This window comes from Equus caballus, chromosome 3 (assembly GCF_041296265.1).
Source record: "Equus caballus isolate H_3958 breed thoroughbred chromosome 3, TB-T2T, whole genome shotgun sequence".
Taxonomy (NCBI): domain Eukaryota; kingdom Metazoa; phylum Chordata; class Mammalia; order Perissodactyla; family Equidae; genus Equus; species Equus caballus.
This window is the reverse complement of record NC_091686.1, coordinates 44508131-44524090: the sequence shown is the minus strand read 5'-3', so window position 1 is coordinate 44524090 and position 15960 is coordinate 44508131. Positions and strand designations below refer to the sequence as shown.

At 38.7% G+C, this 15960-nt stretch overlaps 1 long non-coding RNA gene across 1 annotated transcript; it reads left to right on the top strand.

Moving 5' to 3' along the window:
* The first annotated feature begins 3328 nt into the window (after positions 1–3328).
* Positions 3329–7940, top strand: LOC138923321 (uncharacterized). Its single transcript, XR_011436795.1, has 2 exons — positions 3329–4490; positions 7712–7940. It is a non-coding gene; the product is annotated as an uncharacterized lncRNA (long non-coding RNA).
* The last annotated feature ends 8020 nt before the right edge of the window (positions 7941–15960 follow it).

The following is a 15960-nucleotide window of genomic DNA, read 5'->3' as shown; positions in this document are numbered from 1 at the left end:
AGGGAACACAGATTGACAACTACTTTATTTATTTATTTCTTTGCCCCAATTATGTTTAAATAAATAAGTATAATGTTATGAATTACCTCATACAGATACTTTATTGGTTTTGTATGTATTTATTTGTCAAAGTAAATCTGTGCATTAACATGGGTGTGTATGGGATAGTAATGAGTGCTATATTCATGTTATTTTCTTGTATGTTTATGCTCAAAGTAACACTAGCTGAAGTAGGTGTGCCACCCTAATGTAGCAGCCACAGGAGGAATAGACATAATGATTTGGAACCAATAAGACATTGCTGAAACTTGAACAGTTTTTCACTAACACCACAACACACGAAAGTCTGTGGAGGATTATTTAAATCCTTTAGCAATAGAATTGCCCAAAGAAAAAAAGTGTTTATAGAATTTGTAGAAAGCATTCGTAGGACAGTCTATAAAGAACGGTGTGAAGGTGGGGAGATTCACAATTATAAGCAAGGTCTTTATGACTGCTGGAGACCAGAGGCAAAGCGGCCGGAGGGACAAAGCTGGGGCGGAGGGAAAAGGTGCCTCCTGGAGACTGTTCAAGGGAAGAATCCAGAAACTGGAGCCTGGGAGATACAGGAGGAAGTAGAGAGGAGGACGTGCTAGTTGACAAAAGAAAAGATAACTTTTTGGGAAAAATGGGTAAACTGGGAAACAGGTTGCTTGGTTAGAAAGTGAAGAGAGTTCAGATAATTTTATTTTTATGAGCCGTCTCCAGTTCTTTCCCTTTAGATTCAAACGATGAACTTTGACAAAGAGTTGCAATGAGCTGAAGCAATGCTGAGTAGACAAAGATGCAGTGCCCTGGTGTGTCGTCATGCTTTACTCCTGCTATACATTTAGTTTTTAGGCTTGTTAGTTTTAACTGTGCCATATTGCTGCTGTGTATTTTTAAGAGTTGTTATTTCTATCAATCCTTGCCAATTCTGAAGAACTTCTCCATTCTCTGAGATTTTACTGTGGTTAAAAAACAACTGACAAGCACCTAGTACATTGCACCCTGTGGGCCCTCACGAAGCACTTGTTTCCTAACTGCCCAGCTGATGTGCCTTCAGGAACACAGGCAATAAACCCAACTGCCCTAAACATAACAGATGGTGGTGTCTGGTAGGTGTTTCCCCTGAGGACTTCTTAAATACACAACTGACGCCAGGAGACATCAGCACCTTGTTACCTATTCAAAATAAGTAATATGTCCGTTATTTGCCGCCATATACACATATGTGTGAGAGAATGAGCTAAAGTCACATTGATTCCTTAGCACCTGAGACCTGTACGAGGATTAGGGAAAGCCAGCCACAACAAGGGAAGCAGTTGATAGGTGCAAAATTGGTCCAGCCAAGTGGATGAGATGCTGTAAGATGATAACAAACTTGGCCGGGTGTTGGAATTGGGAGTTATCACTTAGTCATTAGGAGCATGCAGGGAGAAAAGGAGGAAAGTTCGGGTGAGGATGAGAGCAGGAACGTTATCGAAAATGTATCGTTTAAATTCCTGCCAATGTTATCTTTCTAAAGTGCAGGTTTGATCACGCTATTTCTTTGCTTAAAGCCCTACAAGTAAAAAGAAAAGAAATTTAGTGTGAATATTAAAGTTTTGAGGTGAGCGAGGCTTCCTAAACAATGATGGAAATAAAGAACAATAGATCTAACTACACAAATCTTTAAAATTCTCTACATAAAAGATAAAGGTCAAATAAAAAATGAGGAACATTTTCAGACACTCAGTATTAAATTGTTAATATGTAAAATACCCCTAGAAATAGTAAGAAAATCACTATACCCTGACATATAAATGAGCAGACAGAACAAACAGATAATTCTGAGTAGAAAATGCATGCAACTAACAACCTTTTACTTTTTTTCAAAAGGTTGAAGAATATTTCTAATTAGAAGAATACAAATTAAAATATTTTTACCTATAAAATTAGTAAAGATTTTTTTAAAAATAAGAGTGCAGAATATTACTCATACTTTCTAATGGAAGAAAAAAAAGATGAGCAGGTATCTTTAGAATCAGAATAATGTTTCAAAAACCCAGATCCTCATCCTTGCCTCTTAGCTCGTCATCCCAATTCCCCGAGGAGGCAGCCCCTGCCCACTGCCCCAGATTTTCTCCCAGCTGCCTCCTTGGCGAGTTATTGTCCAGCCAAACTGAGATTTGCAGTTCCCCAAATGTGCCATGTTTGCTCACAGGTCTGAGTTTTGGGGTCCCCAGGCTAGAATGTGCTCCACCTTTGTTCACCTGGCAACTCCCTTCGCTCTCTAAGAGCCAGCCTCAGCATTCCTCCTCTGCTCCGCCCTCCCAGCGGCACTCCCGTTAGCCTCTTCTCCCACTGCCTCAACAAAGAAACTCTCTCTTCCTGCATCTTGTCTACATTTCTATTGTTCCATATTTTATACCACATTTTCTTAATTTATTTACACATCTACCTTCTCTATTAATTAAATTATAGATTGCTTAAGAACAGAATGATGTTTTAGTCATCTCTGTACACCAAGTTTCCACTGAAGAGCTTGATAGAAGAAATTAAGTGTTGTCTGGTACGAGTGGAATTAAAACTTTAAGCCTCTGTTGGTTGCTTCAGTGTAACATCAGTGTGTATGCAGCGAAAGCATAACCTTAAACCAGATCATTGCACACACACACACAAATATCCTCTCTATAGATGCCTAGTTTAGGGCTTTTGTTAAACTGGAGGTTTTATATATGCAATTTCCACCAAAGTATTTGAAAAATGTAAAAACTAGATTACTTAATTACTGAGTATTTACAAAACTACCATACCCTCAATGCTTCAGAAACCTGATGGTTTCATCTTTTGAACTCTGGAACTACCATCAGGGAAGCATATTATAACAAACTTAATGGCTAACTAAATAGAGCTGCAATGAGAAGCCAATACTTAACGCCCCAGCTGCATTCCCGGGCCCCACGACTTGCTCCAATGTCAGGGAGGCATGCTCAGTTATTTTCACCCACGCTTTCTTCCACTTATCCCAGAAAACCATTTTTTGCTGCCATAAAAACAAATGCCAAAAGTGATTTTTGCTCGCAGATTTAATTTCACGTAGGCTACTAAGGGATTCTCACCGGTCTTGATGTTGTTAGATTTTCAGACCGATTATTCCATTATAGCCCAGATGTTACATATTTTGAGATGTGATTGGAAAGATGTGGTGCAACGCTATCTTATCAAGGATTCTTGGTGGACATGTCTACATGAATTCATTAGTGAAATGTGTTCCTGCAACTACGATGGCTTTTAATATTTTAGAAGAGAAAAAAACTTTCAAAAATATACTTTATGCTCTTTTTGTATCCATAAAGAGGAAATCAATTAATTGAAATTTTCTTGATGGTTCAGGTTCGTGAGTACAAACAAATATTTTTGTTTTGTGCCCTAATCCTTTAAAATCAGTCCTTACGCATAAACCTGTCCGTGGGCATTTTAGGATTTGCCCCTACACTAAGGGATTGCAGATTATTGTGCTTTTAGGCCTCTTTAACTTTCTTTCTTTTCAGCTGGAACTTATTTTTTGGCTGTTACTAAATCAGTCTCTAGCTCTCACCGCTCCAAGCTTGTTGAATTGCGATTGTGTTTTACCACATTTCTAACTAGGTCAACTTTGGGAGGACTGAGGGGCTTAATTCTTCATTCTGGTTAAAAGCGTCTCTGAGTTTATTGAACAGGATTTCCAGGGTGCCCTCGGCTGGCTGGAGCAGCTCAACCTGAGGTCAACTGGGTTGTTTAGGAAGGTGACTGAGATGGAGTGAGGAGGGCAAGAGGTTTATGGGGTCCAAAACCTGGGAAAGGAGAGGAGGGAAGAAAGAAGGTTGGTCAAGAAGGGCAGATCTGACAAATTCTTGGCCAACTCGATAGGGAGCTCTGGAGCACACACCACCATCAGAGAAGTCCCACATGGGCAGACGCGGCTGGGCCCTAGCAGCCTGGCCAATGAGATGGGGGCTTCCTGGGAAGAGTGTGGCCTTGGCTGGAAGGCGCAGGTGGATTCTGAGGGCAGAGCCAGCTAGAGGCTGTCGGTTGACTGCTCCCCTCGCAGCTGAAGAGTAAGTGCTTCTTTAAAGAGAGATCCGAACTGGTGCGCCTTCTTGGTTGCACAAGTGCATATACCATGAGGAAATATGTCTGAAAGGAGACGCAAGTTCATGGGAAGGTAGAAAAAAGTAGTCGTTCTCTGAAGCTTTATGAGTTTATGGTTAATGTGAGTGGGCATAGAAGACAGAGGGACTGAAGGGAAACAACCGGTAAATCTAAGGACTTGGGGAGGGTAGTGGTTGGGAAGCAGGGGGATCTGGATGACAGTTAAATAACAAAGTGATCAAAATCTTCCTTGTCTTAGCAGCAAATCCACCTTCCTTGGAAGGACCCATATGGAAAGGTGTATACACAGACAAGATATCTGGGGTGGGAGGCGTGACCACCCAGAGCTTTACTGAGTAAGCTGTCTATATGTATTTGTTTGACTTTGTAATTCTACATCTTAAGCATTTTATTTCTTTTGAGTGTTTTCTTTATTTTTCTTATTTTTTCTTTTTATATGAAACTTAAAATGATCTGGTCTATTGTCAGAAAAGTTGGTATTTCTATTGTAATCACATTAAATATATGAATTAACTCAGGAACAACCGACAGCTTTAAAATGTTGAATCTTAACCAGGAACATATATGTGTTTGTTTAATACAATCCTCGTATATTTGGGGAATGTTTTAAATATTTTCTCATAGAGGTTTTACATGTTTCTTATCAAGTTAATCACTAGACATTTTTTCTTGGTGTCATGTATATAGTTTTCTGATTCATTATATCTTGTATTTTGATGGTTTTTATATATACGAAAGCTATACATTTCTGAATATTAATTTTAACATTCCCTACCTTATTGAATTCTCTTGTTTTTGGTTAATTATCTTGCATTTCCAGTTAGTTATTTTATCTTAAAACAGTAATAATTTCACTTCCTCCTTTCCAATTTCTATAGTTTTAATATCTTTTTTTATGTAATTACATTGACATAACTCCAGGACCATGTCAGTAGTACTGTAACATTAGTTACAGTAATTGGTTATAGCTAATATCCTTGTGTTTTTTCCTAACATTAGTGGCAATGCCTCCATTAAGTATGATTACTGGCTCTGGGGCTGATTATACATTGACACATGTGAAACTGTTAACTGAGTATCCTTCAGTTCCTACTATTCAAACATGGATTAAATCTTGTCAATGTCACATCTACAAAGATGATCTTATAATACACTTATATTGCATTTGTGGGTTTCTTAATATTGAAAAATCCTTATTTCTCTTGAATGAACTTTTCTTGCTCAAGTTGCATTACTCTTTTTATGAACTGCTTGATTCTCTTTCCTGATATTTTATTTTGAACTGTTTTTATTATTATGCATAAGAAATATTTGTCTGTAGTTTTCATGTTATCTTTTGCCAGTTTTGTTGTCAACATTACATTCACTTAATAAAAAAAGTATTAGAAAGTTTTCTACATTTTCTATGCCCTGCAAAAAATTCAACAATATTGGAATTGAAGGTTGGTAGAATTCTCTGATGAAAGTGTCTAGACACATGGTGCTTTTGGAAGATTACCTTTGACAACTGTGTATATTTGTGAAAAGATGTGTTTATTATTTCTTCCTCTTCTGAGTCAGCTTATAAATTATGTTTTCCTAGAAAATTATCCCTTTACCCAAGTCCACACATTATTTATATAAAGTTTTTTTTAACTAACAATTTTTTCTTTATTTTGTGTGGTTATTACTCCTTGTTATTTCTTATTCTATATATTTGTGTGCTGTGATTAGACTAATTTGTTTACTTGGTTTTCAAATGTTTTAATGAATTAGCTTGTTTATATATTTATTCTCTTTTTTTACTTCTTAATCATTATAATTTATTTTTATATTTATACCTTTTTCTGCCTTCACTGTTTTTTTCACTTTTATTTTTCTAAATTTTGGAGTCGAATGCATAGTTTATATTTTCACATTTTTATTGTTATAGATAAAAATTCACCACCATAAGCTTTACTTTGAGCAGGGCTTTCACTGTATCCCATAGTTCCTGTTTTTGCTTTGCATTCCCCTTTGGACCAAGAGTTGTTAAAATAGACATTTTATTTCTGGGAGGAGGAAACTATTTTTCTTATTTTGTAACTAATTTCTTGTTTTATTCTACAATGTTTAAAGAATTTTGTCCATAATATTTCTCTGTTGGAATTTTTCGAAGTTTTATTTTTTGAGGCCCAAAACACTTACAGTTTTTGTGAATGTACCATAGATACGTGAAAGGAATGTTCCCTGTTATTAAAGTATTAAGTCTGACATATGTTCATCAGCTTTACCTTCTCTTACAATGAACATGGAGGTGCAGATATCTCTTTGAGATAGCGATTTCATTTTCTCTAAATATATACCAGAAGTGGGATAGCTGGATCATATGGTAGCTCTATTTTTAATTTTGTCAGGAACCTACATGCTATTTTCCATAGCGGCTGCACTAATGCACATTCCCACCACGAGTGCACAAGAGTTTCATTTTCTCCACGTCCTCACCAGCATTTGCTATCTGTCTTTTTGATACTAGCCATCCTGACAGGTGTGAGATGATATCTCATTGTGGTTTAGGTTCTCATTTCCCTGATGAGTAGTGATCTTAAGCACCTTTTCATGTACCTGCTGGCCGTTTGAATATCTTCCTTGGAAAAATGTCTGTTTATGTCCTCTGCCAGTTTTTAAAATTGGATTATTTGTTTTTTTGCTATTGAGTTGTGTGAATTCCTTGTGTATTTTGGATATTAACGCCTCATCAGATGTGTACTGTGCAAATATATTCTTCCATTCCTTAGGTTGCCTTTTCATTTTCTTGATCATTTCTTTTGCTGTGCAGAAGCTTTTTAGTTTGATATAGACCCACTTGTTTATTTTTGCTTTCATTGCCTTTGCTTTTGGTGTCAGATCCAAAAAATCATTGCCAAGACACATGTCAAGGAGCTTTTCTCCTACGTTTTCATCTAGGAGATCTGAAAATATTATTATAGATTAGTTATTCCACTTATATTTGTAGATAGAATAGATATGTCTGTATTTTGTTAATTATTGAGAGCAACGTTTTCTTCAGCTGTATCAATTATTGTAGTTTATTTAACATTCCTCCTCTGGTCAGTGTTCAAATTTTATCAGTGTGACAGCTTCTCAGGTCAACTATGATAATAATTTTAATCAAATATTTTCATATCAGGATTGCATCTGTGATTTTGATTAATGTCTAAATTAAAAACTATGATTTAGGTCACCCTTCTGGTTATGGATCTCAAAGGAAGCTGTTCTGCAATTGACTTTAATTCTTAATTAACTCTTATCTTTGATTCTGTCAACATTGAGTGGTTGTGATGCCTGTATCGCCTTTCAGGGGAGGTCAGCTATTAGTGCTGTAAGAAAGAGCCTCATTTTTAGTGATATATAGATTTCAAGCTGTAAACCTTGACATGGGGTATTCCTGCTCAAAATGTGTATCATCCACTACTAAGAGAAATGTTATATAATCAGAAAGCCTGCTCTACAAGTTTTATGAAAAATAAGTTGATATTTGAATTTAGTATCTTCTAATATCTTTTTTGGCTATTTTCTCTCCTTCTGGAAACAACAGTTCCTGTCCTGGCCTCACTCTCCTCAGTCATTATGCTGCTCCAGGCTGCCCACGGTTCCCCACCTTGATGATCCAGGGACTTTTTGTTGAATTTACCAGTCCACCCTGCAGAGCCCGCTCTCCCATCTGGGTAACACTGGGTGAAGGGAAGCAACATCTTACTTCTAGCAAATAATTCATTTGCCTTTGTAACAGGATTTTTAGGATTAAAATTTAACCTAAAGAATGATTTTTTTGGTGATTCACTTTTTATTATAATGTATGCACCTTGTAGAACCTTCAGAAAATCCTGAACACTACAAAAGAAAAGCAAAGCAAAGACAAATTTCAGACAAGCACATTAGGCAAAATGTGGAAATAAGCAGGGTTTTTGGCATCCCTGAAGTCACATTGTTCTAATCAAATAGAATCTGGATGAAACTGAAAGTCTATCAATGTATTCATTCATCCATCCGTCCAAAAATATTTCCTGAGCCTCCACTTGGTGGCAGGTATTGTGATAAATACAGACACTATAATGACATCTGATGCAATCTCTGGCTATCGCAGAGCACAGCCGATGTTTGTCACACAGTTTGGTGAATGCTAAGAGGGAAGGGAGCACAGGGCACTGTCGTAAAACTGCCTGGTAGGAGCACTGCAGTCAGGAAACAGCGTCTGCAAAGCTGCCGAACGGCGAGGAAGCAGAAGTGTACAAATCGTGAGCACAGCCCAAGTCGGCAATGGAAATGGAAATTGTAGGAGAGACGACGTTGGAAAAGTGAAAGATGGTATAACTTGTACGTCCTGCTAAGAAATCTGATTTTTATTCTCAAGGCAATGGTGGCTGTTGGAGTAACAGCAGGTCAGGGACGTGCTTTTGCACAGACGGTTAAAGCAAGGAACAGACATTGAGGGATGACATTGAATGGCTTCAGTCTACTCCACATTTGTTCTTATGCAAACCTCAAGATTAGTTTTTACTAAAAATGGTTCTCTTTTAATAGTTAGTTTCAAAGGTAGTGGCATTTTCAGAATATGAAGCTCTTCACACATGGCCCCTTGACTTGTCCTTAGCAGAAGCTGACGGTGCTCCAGGCCAGAACTTTCCTGAGCGGACATCTTTTACTCTTACTCTGGAATTTTTTCCCACTTCCTCCATTCCAACAATTTTTATTATTGTGTTAAGATTCAGCTTCCGACATAAGCATTTTTTATTGCCTCCACAATGATGGTCTTTTACTTGTTATCGACTGGCACCTTGAGTATTTGTAGTTTGTGAGAATAGTTTGCAACTACTCAGTCTTTTATGTCAGGTTTACTTTTGATCCTCCAAGATTGGTTTATGAATAAAAACAAAACAAAACACTGGAAGTCAGTGAATCCAGCCATGTTCTCATTCTGACGCTGCGACTTTGTCCGCTCACTCTGCCTCTCTCAATCCTAGGTCCCTGGTAAGCAAGGCAGGCGGTGGGCTGAGATCAGTCCCAACGCTGTAACCTGGAGCTTCCGGACTCTCTGAGGGATGCCTTGGGAGTCTCTAAAAAGATGTGACCAGGGAAGCAGACCTCAGTTTTTCACCTTTTACTTCAAAGTATTCTTTTTTAGAAAACTCAGATAAATACCTGCTCTCCTGGAATGATCAGTCAGCTGAATCAATGCATTAAGCAGGTATTTTGTTAAATCCTAGTTATATCAAGACCGATAGAACCTTGACCCTTTCCTTTAAGATTTTATAGTCTGCTAAGAGAAAAACACAGAAATAGATTATTGCAATAAAAATTGGTATGTACTATTATAGAATTATAACAAAACTACTATGGGTATTCAAAAAAGTAAATTTCTAACTCTGGCTGAAGTAGTAAGAAAGATTTCACAAAGCAAACTATGAATTGAGTTCCGAAGAATGAAAGAGACTGTGTCACGTGGAGAGAATCTCTAAACGCACTGCAGTAGGGGGGCACAGAGAAGGCAGGAGAGAGGAACAGCCAAGGAGTGCTGGTCACGGGGAGGAGTGTGGCACGCTGTTCCTCTCAGTATATTGGCGATTGGACATCAGGAAAGGAAGGCTGCAAAGTCCTTTTTATTCAGATTCTATATGTTCTTTTATGCTGTTGTAAAGTTTTAGAGCTTCATAACATAGGGAATGGGGAGTCAACAGAGATTTTTAAGGGGCGATTTGGTAAGAGAGATTTGTCTCCTATGAAAAGAAAACATGGCTGTGGAATATGAAAGATGGGCCGCAGGAAGAAGGATCCGGTGAGGCGGAGGGCAGTGAAGAGGCTGTTGCAACTGGTCAAAAAGAAGGAGAAGAGGAGAGAGGTGTGAGGAGAGGGATCAGACTGGGAAGATTACCTCAACTTGAGTTAAAAGGATCTGGTGACTGGAAATAATGTAGTCCTCTAGTATAAGAAAACATGAGAGATTATTCAACATTCCATTCCATTAAAGATGAAAAAATATGTTTTAAAAACTCTATTTCTCACAAAAAATGACTGGCAACTCTTTGTCTCTCAGGTAAATACATAGTCAGTCCATTTGTGGAGGCTAATGGATGACTTTAATTATGGCCTGGGAAGATTGTCTAGGATAAGAGATAAAGGGAAATTCCCGTTCAACCGTCCCCTGTGTGGGATGACACAGGCATTACTAATAATTTCTCCAGGCATTTCCCATCCTAATGCAGAATTAACACAGGGGGTCACCTTATCACTTGGAACATCTTGCCAGATAGTACGACCTGGAGCCTCTATTTCTGTTCAAGTCAAAAAGCTGGACAGTTAGCGGCGACAGGTTATTCGTCTTTGTGTTGCCCTCAAGTACGATATCAGAGTTGTGACTTGCCTGGAGGTAGGGGAGGTTGTCAGGATGGGTTGTTTTCTGAGATAGCAGATGGTTTGGAAATCCTCTGCCGTGACAAACCAAACTGACTTGAATTTTAATTCTCTCTTCCTGCAGTGGTGATGAGAGGGCACATGCGAGAGATTAACTCTCTTGGTTTAACTGAAAATGACAGCCCGCTGCACAAAGCACAAACTAGTAACACCAAGGAGGAAGGATAAACGAGGGGCAAGTGGGAGGATCCTAATTAACTCCAATCTCCTTCAAGTGAATTTCCCTAACTCAGTGTTATTGCACATATGAGGAAAGTCGACTGATGCATTTCAAGGCTTGATTTTATAATTTTGCTCTTGAAGAATGAGATACTCAAACAACAGAAGGAGTATGTTAACCAGGGACCTGGATACAGTGACTCAGAGGGAGGGATCAGGTAATTGAATCCAGTCAGTTTACTCAGAGGAGGATGCAAATAGGTAATTTGGACATCTTGAATGAGCTCTGCCAAGATAAAGGCCTCGTGAACTGTCTCTAAATATTCCATGCACTTTAATGCAATCTGAGAGTAGAAGGTGGTTTATAATGATTTCAGACTTCTATTGGGCCATTATTATTATTATAGTTTTTTAAATGTTTCCCCTGATATCAATCCTGTGTAAATGAATATGCCCCAGGGACATCCCAGTAAATGAGATGAACGGATGTAAAATATTAAATAATTCATGTCCTTGGAAGCCACTGAGACTTTGTTCATGTTTTTATAGAAACCAAACCAATGTTGTGATGCAGAAAAAAAGGCATCTGCATATGAAAATATCGCCAGTATTGTCTTTTAAGCCTAAAAGCGTGCTCAATAAGGAAAAAGGAGAAAAGGGAGCGTGTGGAAAGAATACAGCAAGTGTCATTTTCTAACAGCAGAGATAACTAACAGGGTTTTAATTTGATATTGTTTTCTTTTGTTTCATGTGGAGCCCGTTTCAGTGCCGTTGCAATCATGTCTATGGTTCTGAATTAGGCTGGAGTGAGGTTAACAGGCAAGGAGGTCAAGTGGGATGTGGAGGGGAGGCTGGGCCAGAAGAGGCAGCGCTGAAGCATAGAAGGCCATGTGCAGTGCGTAAGGGCCTGGCTCATTGGTATTCCTGGTCCTGCCCCTGTCAAGGCTGTTTTGGGGCTTGTCGTATAACTTCTCAGGGCCGCTGTTTTCGTATCCATAAACTATAACAACACCACTAGCCTCACAGGGCTGTTATGAAAATTAAATGAGATAATATTTATAAGCAGGTTAAAGTGTCTGGTACAAAGAAGGCACACAAAACTCGGAACCTACCTGACCATTCTGTTACAGGAAGGACCTGGTGCCAGCAGCTTCCCCTGAAGTGGAGTCTCCAGAGGTCCCCTCAGGAGTAACAGGAAGACGGTGAACCAATGGGGTTGTCAGTTAATTTTGAAGACAAAGTTCTTGGGTTTTGGTTCCAACTTACCAGTAGTATCAGAGCCACTTATTTAGCTTCAACTTCTTCATCTATATAAGAAGCATAATGTTGGCACTTACGTTATTAGAGATTTGAAAGGATTAAATGAAATAATCTGCATTAAGTACTTAGTCCAGTTCCAAGCACATGGCAAAGACTCTCTAAACATAACCTCTGAGTGTCCATAGATTAGCCCCACATAACTGTGCCATGAACGTTTTATCTGTGATAAGGAACAAACATAGAGAATGATTTTTTCTCTCCAGCATAGTACTTGCTATTAAAATGTGACAAAACTAGAGTTTTCAGTTTAAATGTTGCTTAAATATGGCTTGTTCCAAAAGGAACTCTAGCCCTTTTAGGCAATAATGCTGAGCTATTTTAATCACTGTTTCAGAGGAAAGACTTAAAGCTATTAGTAATTCCACTTCCAGCATTAGAAGGCACTGGAGAGTGATCAGAAGTGATCCAGAATTGAAGGATAATCAACTCTCGAAATAAGGAAACTGTAGTAGGTAAGTTTGCATTCATGCAACTTTTCTCCTGTGGGCACACCCAGACCATACTGTGTAGGAAGGCTGAAACTCAAGAAGACTGTTTCACATTTCTTGCAAATCTATCTGGCTTAATAAAAGCAGATTCTCATTTATCTAAGACAGCTTTTACTCTTATTCTAGTGTGATATGTTATTTTGCTTGAAGTATATAAGAAATGGTGGCCTCACACAGATAAGTAGTTGAGAAGGGAGGGGTGTTTAAATACTCTTTCAGATAACTGTAGATACTCTTCTTTGACACTGTACCAAAACTTGCCAGGAAAATAGAGGAAGCAATTACAATGCATTCTGATAAAGGCTGTAGCAAGGGAAACACATAGTCCTATAGAAGCATGTAGAGAGCGCCACGAACTAGGACTTGAATATCAGAGAAGACTTTCCTCGAGAAATGATGGCTAAGCTGAAACCTGAGTGGTAAGGGAGTGACCCAGGAAGGGAAAATAGTCAAGAAAGGACATGGTAAGTTCACAGAATCAAAAGGGACTCAGAATGGCCTCAGTTTAGCAGTTACATTGAATATGAAGAGGGGATGGGGAATGTTAGAGAGTGGCAAAGATGAAACTGAAGAGGCAAGCAGGAGCTGGAATCTGAAGGCCATCTCTAAGCCAGGCTGCTAACTATGGACTTTTCCGCAACAATAACGAGAATTTACTGAAGGATTTAAGCAGAAGAATGACAGCTCATGGAAGCCAAAAGTTTAAAGAGAGATAAACTGGTCAGCTGCGTGAGTTACACTAGAGAGGTCCAATAATATAAAATTTTAAATGCATACGTTGACTTTGGCCATAACAATATTATTTGTGACTTAATTGAGAAAATACTGAAAGATGAGGCTACACTGCAAGGAGCGAGGGAATGAATGGGAAGGGCGGGTGGTGAGGGGAGGCTTGGCTTTCAACCTGCTTATCTGGGCGCAAAAGTCAGATAAGGCTGTAATTAGAGGCACAAACAGCAGGAAGAGACTGAGGGTAAGGAGCCAGTGTCCCCAGAACCATCAGGCTCGGGATCTGGAGAGGACATGGATGCACCCCACGGGGAAGCACAGCGGACCACCTCTAATTTATTCAGCACACAGCGATTCACAGCTGGCTTCAACAACACCACCTCAAGGAGGCAGGAAGCCTTTCAAACAACGCTTTGGCTAAGATAGATACTACGACTCAAAGACAGCACAGAAATGAACTAAGTAAATCCCATGTGGAACGATATTTTCATACCAACTGAATTCCTCCTAATACTCAAAATGGTTTCAGGCGTCAAAGTGCTAACAGAGCCTTTGGTTTTCCTTTTGTAGTTACTGTACAGAAAATTTCAGGACTGTGAATGCTTGTCATATCAGCCTTTTCCTTAATAAACAAGGATATGATCATTTATGGGAATTATACATAAAAAATTTTTAAATGTATTTTTCTGATGTGCTGTGTTGAAAGGGAAGAAAATATAATTTTCAAGCATGCTTATGCAAGTATTGTATAATGTAATATGCTCACCGTTATTAATTTTTTGCTAATATTCTAAGATATATTAAAAATAATTTGTATTCTTTTAGTAAAATGCTCTCAGTAAGAACATTTTAAAAATACCGGAACAACAACAAAAAGCTTGATTGCAATTTATGCATTAATTATTTTTAAAGTCATTTTCTTTAAATGTTTTTGAAACAGCGCTCAAATAGGTTGTCATATTTTCCTTATTTTGCTTAGTCAACTTTTATATCCCACAACATGAAAAAGAAAGTCATGATTCAAATCCTAAATAAATAATTTTTAAAATCCAAATGAACAATGTCTGAATTACTGAGCCTTTATTTTATGCCAAAACTTAGGAGCATTACTTGACTACTAATTTATTTGCAGAGCAAACAATGTGAATTCGGAAGCCAGCCTGCCAGGCTGCAGAGGTCCGCGCCTCGCGCAAGCGTGAGCAGCGTGCACCCAGTTTGTTTGCTTCTGCTGCTGAGGGCCCTGGGCCTTTTGCAACTGTGGATTTATAACATATAAAATCAGTTGGGTACAAACTCCAGAGTAGTGATTTTTAGTAAGGTTTAAATGGATGAAAATACTTGAAAACCAGTTTATCAAATAGAATCAAGAGATCTTTACTGCTACCAACCTGCCTGAAACTGATGGGCAATTTCCTCCATGATCAGTTTGCCCACAATTTGGAGCTTTTGCAAAGATATCTGTCCTATATAAATCTTCCTGCAAGCCCACTTAGGTGAGCAATACAACCTTAGTGACCGACTGATCCTCGGTAACCACGTGTGGCTGATGAAAGCCATTTGGGTTTATCTGTCCCTCCTGAGGGGCCTGAGGATGACTAGAGTTTATAGCAGTCATTCCTCTTCCACATCTCTCTGGTGTGAACAGATAAATTTTTTCCAAAAGCTTGAAGCTGTAATAACTGAAGGTATTGCCATAGAAACGAGGCAGGACCATCAGCAAATGAGAGATGAGATGAATTTTCCAAAATGTACAATTACTGTGAAAACTGCCCAAATCTCATAAAATGTTGTATGTTTTGATTCGGGTGTATGTGTGAGTATATGATGAGATACTTAAAATGTAAAACAATTGAATTACATTCAAGCATTAGCAAACAGAGGACGCATTTGATAAATGTGTGATTTTATTTGCAAATGTGAACAGTAACACAAGAGGATGTCAGTCTAGAATCAACCAAAGAGGGCTGACTTCCATGGGTGACAGATTCTGCGCCGGGGTCATCTGTTCCTGGCCACAAGTGGGTGTGTGAGCTGATGCTGAATGCACCTCAGCACCTGAAAACCCACATCTACAAAACCAAGCAGAAACCACAAGGCAAGATTGCTGAAGGGGGTCGTGCTGCACATGGGTCACTGGTGATAACACATTGTATTTGGTAGGTATTTAATTTGGATGCACTTTCCATCTGTAATTATGTTTCAGACTGTTTTTAAGAGTTTGATTTTCTGATGAACTTGTCACTCACTGCCATGAGATGTTCCCCACTTACTCGTGAGCAGAGGGGGAGAAAAGATCATCATGTTATCACTGAAGGTGCAGAGTTCTACATATTACTTCTGTATCCAGAATGTTCAAATAACAGTGATGGAAATACCTGTCTGTGCATATAACACTGGAAAGATTTGTTTTCCAAGTTTCCATGTTCTAGGAGATAACTCTAAATTCTAATGTCTATTTCTCTTGTGGGACGTAATTCTTGTGCTGACAGTTCAAAAGACACTGCCCTTTCTGCAGATGTATATTTTCTTGGCTCAAACCCTCACGCAGACTCTGGGAGCTTCAATTTAGTGGTCAACCTATGCCTCCTCACTTGCAAGCACCCTGTTCCCAAGGAAACAAGAAGATTTTAATAACAACAATCAGGCACTGTTATAGCCCATGTGACCAGACTCAGATGCA